The following is a 6,335-nucleotide window of genomic DNA, read 5'->3' as shown; positions in this document are numbered from 1 at the left end:
CTTTTGAGGTAATGTCTGCCAAACCAAGTCATTCAGTTCATTGGTGAGCAAGGGGGGTTCATCCATCCAAGTCTCATTACCAAATAACTTGGCATTCAGCTTGATGATTGCTCCAAGGTACTTAGCAACTTGCTCTTCAGTAATATCTTCATCCTCTTCAGAGGAAGAATAGTCATCAGAGCTCATGAATGGCAGAAGTAGGTTCAATGGAATCTCTATGGTCTCTAGATGAGCCTCAGATTCCTTAAGTTCCTCAAATGGGAACTCCTTTTTGTCCAGAGGATGTTCCATAAGGTCTTCCTCATTGGGATTCACGTCCTCCTCCTCCTCTCTAGGTTCGGCCACACCAAGTAAGGTTATGGCCTTGCACTCTCTTTTTGGATTCTCTTATGTATTGCTTGGGAGAGTACTAGGAGGAGTTTCAGTGACTCTTTTACTTAGCTGGCCTAGTTGTGCCTCTAAATTTCTAATGGAGGACCGTGTTTCATTCATGAAATTTAGTGTGGCCTTAGATAGATCAGAGACTATGTTTGCTAAGCTAGATGGGTTCTACTCAGAATTCTCTGTCTGTTGCTGAAAGGATGATGGAAAAGGCTTGCTATTGCTAAACCTATTTCTTCCACCATTATTATTATTAAAGCCTTGTTGAGGCTTTTGTTGATCCACCATGAGAAATTTGAATGATTTCTCCATGATGGATTATAGGTGTTTCCATAGGCTTCACCCATGTAATTCACCTCTGCCATTGCAGGGTTCTCAGGATCATAAGCTTCTTCTTCAGAAGATGCTTCTTTAGTACTGTTGGATGCATTTTGCAATCCATTCAGACTCTGAGAAATCAAATTGACTTGTTGAGTCAACATTTTGTTCTAAGCCAATATAGCATTCAAAGCATCAATTTCAAGAACTCCCTTCCTCTAAGGTGTCCCATTATTCACAGGATTCCTTTCAGAGGTGTACATGAACTGGTTATTTGTAACCATTTCAATGAGTTCCTGAGCTTCTACAAGCGTTTTCTTCAGGTAAATAGATCCACCTGCAGAATGGTCCAATGACATCTTAGACAATTTAGACAGACCATCATAGAATATATCTAGGATAGTCCATTCTGAAAGCATGTCAGAAGGAAACTTTTTGGTCAGTTGCTTGTATCTTTCCCAAGCTTCATAGAGGGATTCACCTTCTTTCTGCTTGAAGGTTTGAATATCCACTCTAAGCTTGCTCAGCTTTTGAGGAGGAAAGAACTTGGCTAAGAAAGCCGTGACCAGCTTATCCCAAGAGTTCAGGCTATCTTTAGGTTGATAGTCCAACCATATTCTAACTCTGTCTCTTACAGCAAAAGGGAAAAGCATAAGCCTGTAGACCTCGGGATTAACTCCATTGGTCTTAACAGTATCACAGATCTGCAAGAATTCAGTTAAGAACTGAAAAGGATCTTCTGATGGAAGTCCATGAAACTTGCAATTCTGTTGCATCAGAGAAACTAATTGAGGCTTTAGCTAAAGTTGTTTGCTTCAATGGCAGGGATTGAGATGCTTCTTCCATAGAAGTTGGAATTAGGTGCAGTAAAGTCACCAAGCATCTTCCTTGCATTGTTGTTGGGTTCGGCTGTCATATCCTTTTTCTGTTCAAAAATTTCAGTTAGGTCCTCTTTAGAGTACTGTGCTTTAGCTACTCTTAGCTTCCTCTTCAAGGTCCTTTCAGGTTCAGGATCAGCTTCCACAAGAATACCTTTTTCCTTGTTCTTGCTCATATGAAAGAAAAGAAAACAAAGAAAGTATGGAATTCTCTATGTCACAATATAGAGATTCCTTTATGTGAGTAGAAGAGAAAAAGAATAAGAATGAGAAAAGAAAGAGAAAAATTTGAACACGGAGAGGAAGAGAGGGTTCGAATTTTAAGATGAAGACAAGTGTTACTAGATAATTAAATAAATAGAAAGAGATGAGAGGGAGAGAATTTTCAAAAATTAACTAAAATAAAAGAAAAATATTTTTTTTTATTTTAATTTTAAGTTAGAATTCAAAAATTACGAGAAGAAATAAAATTAAAATTAAAATTTAAAACAATTAGTTAATTAAAAAGAATTTTGAAAAAGGGTGAGGAGTTTTCGAAAATTAGAGAGAGAGAAAAAAGTAGTTTGGTGGTTTTGAAAAAGATAAGAAATAGTAAAACAAACAAAAAGTCAATTAGTTAGTTGAAAAAGATTTGAAAAATTTGAAAAAATAAGAAGTTAGAAAAGATTTTGAAATTGATTTCCCTTTTGAGTGCAAGGAGGTCAGAATCCAACAGCATCAGCACTCCTTTGTCAGCCTCTGAATCAGATTTTTGCTCAGGTCCCTCAATTTCAGCCAGAAAATACTTGAAATCACAGAAAAATACACAAACTCATAGTAAAGTCTAGAAATGTGAATTTTGCTTAAAAACTAATAAAAATATACTAAAAAGTGAATAAAACATAGTAAAAACTATATAAAACCAATGCCAAAAAACGTATAAATTATCCGCTCATCAAGCGACTGCTCGGTGCCAGGCCTTTGGTGGTTCCATAGTAAACGACGCAGCGGAAGGAGTCATTCTCGCTGAAGCTTGGATGGCTGCATGACCGTGTCAACCAGATGCCCCTGATGGACGACCTAGAGACCCTCTGACAGTATGCTAGGTGTTACATCATGTTATTGATTGGAGGCTATCTGATGACAGACAAGTCAAACAACTTGGTCTATCTGCGTTGGCTGCCGCTGCTTCAGGATTTTGGGCGGTGCCAAGCATTGTCTTGGGGCTTGGCTATGCTGGCTTGGATGTACCAGTCATTGTGCTCGACAGAACACTGAGGCTGCATAGACATCACTGGCTGCACTCCACTATTGATGTCCTGGATATAACAGAGATTTCCTCAGTGGTGTCCACCAGAGCGAGGGATTTTCATGTATCCTATGGTTGCGAGGTAACAATTGTTTATGTCTTCATTATGTTTTCAATTTGTAACTTTTTATGACATTCTTCAAAATGAACTCCTGTTATCCATTTGATTGGTGTTAGGTTGATAGGGTTGTAGCAGCAAAGCAGAGACCAGCATGAGGCAAGGGTTCTACGATGGAAAGTACGATAGACCGGTTACGATTCGACGAGGTTAGTACCACGGTTGACACCACCACTATTTTTATTTAGTCCTTTAGGTAGACTTTGTTTTTTATGAAAATTAACTAAAAGTACGCCGTTACTGAATTATGTGCTTTAGATCACTTTTTACCTTTTGAGATATCAAATATTCATTCATTCTATAACTGTTGATTTAGTTTGTCTGGACACTGTACGACGACCCTGCCATGCAGGCTCTGTGCCACCCTTGGTTTGTCAAGGAGGAAGAGTGGGGGACATGGATGTCAGTCATCTCCCTCGTCTACTTCAACATCATCCAGTGTCACCAGGTTTACTGGGTAAAGCGCCAGTTTAATGGAGAGCAGCCGGCCCCTAGCACCCTGGTCAACGTTGACAGGTTCCGACTGATTTCTTATTTATCTTTGTTTTTTCTGAGCGTAGACTTAAATTATTACAATCATTAGATGTGCAACCTTAACATCTTGCATTATTTCCATTGTTTATTTTACTTAGCATCAACATCCTTTAAGTTTAACAAACTAAATATACTTTCTCCAAATCGAATCGAATCATATCCTCATCAGATTAGTTACTTTTCTTTGTTTTTCTGACAAGTTCCTTACATCCACTGGCCGGGGTGAGGATGTGTGGTGGTCTGACAGACTAGAGGATTGGTACAGCAGCTGGAGTAGACATTTTGAGGTTGGCCACAGGATCTCCATTACGTACACATTTGACTACATGTTGACTCGGGAGTATTACGATTGGTGGAGGGGCACTTGCCGAGTTAGGCATCTGTCAGGCTAGGACGTACTAGAGGATCCGAGGCTAGCCGACCTACCAGAAAACGACAGCCAGCCGAGGGACGTTCTCCACTTTCCTCGGGATGTTCTTGATCGGTGTAGGCATGCGAGGGAGGTCAGGATGGACACCCGGCGGCTTGCTAGGAGGGAGAGGGGTGGCAAAGAGCGCGGACAAGCTAAGGGGGTTAGGAGGGAGAGGGTCAGGCCTCGCCGAGCGCAATTGAATGTAGAGTTAGATAAGGAGGCGGAGTTCGACAAACATGAGAACCATGGAGACATCCCTCAGACGGCGATGACTCACCTCCACCTCTTTCACCCCCCGCACCGAGTGATCTAGCCGGTTCGGGAGACCCGCAGCATTGAGCTATCTGGGACAAATCACCGCTCAGCTGCATGATGCAGACCCATCCAGCAACTATTAGAGGGAGCAGATGGTTGAGGAAATATACTTCGAGGATGCATTCCAGCTTCACACCGCTGACCCGGCATCGATGCAACGCCTTGTAGATCATTTTTGGACTGGTAGGGAGCAGAGTTTCGGGCAGCAGTAGCATTCATCTGCTCCCACGCAGACCTCAGCTTGGATGCCACAGATATTTCCTACCTCTGGGTTATCGTACGGGGCAGTAGTGAGACCAGGTGCCCAGTATGTGACACCCCCGTCATATGACTATGGTCTCTTGCTGACATCATCACGGGCTCTGGTGACACCTCCATCAGCTCCACCGTCTCACCCTCAGCCTCATCTCCACCAGTATGCCCCCGTTCCTTACTCAGAAGGCTACTATATCCCACCTCTACCATCGCACCTGTAGCAGCCACAGGATCCTGGTATCCAGCTCATGCCTCATGCAGACCCTTGACCAGGCTGACCTCAGTGCCAGACTCAGCCTCCGCCATGTGGTACTGGGCATCGATGCCACTATCAAGATCTCCACCACCGATGATGACTTATGTTTGTTGTTAACTTTATTTTATAGGCTATTAAAGTTGTATTGTATAGGTGTTACATGTTCATTAAGTCGAATATCTTTTTTTTTTACCTTATGCACCGATCCTGTGAAATTTGTATTGGATATTCGATGCTTATATATTTTTTTTGATGTATAGTCCTTTGACAATGATGTTGTTTTTATTATGAAAAACAAACGGTGGAACTTATCAGGGTGCGATGCAAATGAATGTAAAATGTATTCGTGACAACATCGTTCATTATTTTTGAAATTGGCAACGATTACATATATAAACCATAAACAACAACCACTGAAAGTATTTAGTACAACTCTTCTAAAAGTAAACAACTAGGATAAAGGGAAACAACTAGAATGAATGAAAACAACTAGAATAAAACAAAACTATAATATAAAAGGAAACAACAATAATAAAAGGACTACCACTCCTAAGCTTCGTCCATGGGTTGGTTGGAGAAACCCCTCATAGTATGACCGAGTTGCCTACAAAGGCCACACCGCTTCTCCTAGCGCTCGACCTCATCCATGTCATTCCGGAACCTAGTAGACACGGGTCTCCTAGTATCCTTCCAGCGCATGAGTGGGTTAGGATGAAGCAGTGTCCCATACCTCTCCGGCCATAGGGACTCGTCCGGTATCGGTGGAAACTAAATCTCGTACACCTTGAACACAGCATCCTGCCTGTAAACCAGATGAACATACGGAGCCCATTTGATGCTTGTGGCGGGACACCTGGCAAGCGCATGTCGGTATAGGTAGTGGAGAGACTGAAAGAGTCCACAGTCATACGTACCCGCTGCTAGCTGAACTTGGAAGGAACATTGCGACCAACCCTCGAACGACTCTAACTCCTCCACAACAAACACGGAAGCCCGCCAATCACAATGAGTAACACACATCTTCGGGATGCCTTCTCTGTTATTCTCTATTCTTCTCAATGGCGAGAAGTAGTTTCCACCAGCTAGTTTTGACTGTGCCTCCTTGCCCTTCATGACGAACAACTTCTGCAACCGTGTACCCTTGAGAACTGCATTGATGCACTCTAACAGATTTATTGTCATATGACTGATGAGCGGATAATTTATACGCTTTTTGGCATTGTTTTTATATAGTTTTTAGTAAGTTTGAGCTACTTTTAGGGATGTTTTCATTAGTTTTTATGTTAAATTTACATTTCTGGACTTTACTATGAGTTTGTGTGTTTTTCTGTGATTTCAGGTAAATTCTGACTGAAATTGAGGGATTTGAGCAAAACTCTGAAAAAGGCTGATAAAAGGACTGCTGATGCTGTTGGAATCTGACCTCCCTGCACTCGAAATGGATTTTCTGGAGTTACAGAACTCCAATTGGCGCGCTCTCAACGGCGTTGGAAAGTAGACATCCAGGGCTTTCCAGCAATATATAATAGTCCATACTTTATTCGAAGAATGACGACGTAACTTGGCGTTGAACGCCAAGT

General features: G+C 41.8%; 1 non-coding gene across 1 annotated transcript; it reads left to right on the top strand.

Annotated features, from left to right (window-relative positions):
• Positions 1–1,112: 1,112 nt before the first annotated feature.
• On the top strand, positions 1,113–1,220 carry LOC127743665 (small nucleolar RNA R71). The gene has a single exon (XR_008005049.1). It is a non-coding gene; the product is annotated as a small nucleolar RNA R71 (small nucleolar RNA).
• Positions 1,221–6,335: the final 5,115 nt, after the last annotated feature.

This window comes from Arachis duranensis, chromosome 10, assembly GCF_000817695.3.
Source record: "Arachis duranensis cultivar V14167 chromosome 10, aradu.V14167.gnm2.J7QH, whole genome shotgun sequence".
Lineage (NCBI taxonomy): Eukaryota > Viridiplantae > Streptophyta > Magnoliopsida > Fabales > Fabaceae > Arachis > Arachis duranensis.
The sequence above is the reverse complement of the archived record's forward strand: the minus strand, read 5'-3'. Positions and strand labels throughout refer to the sequence as shown.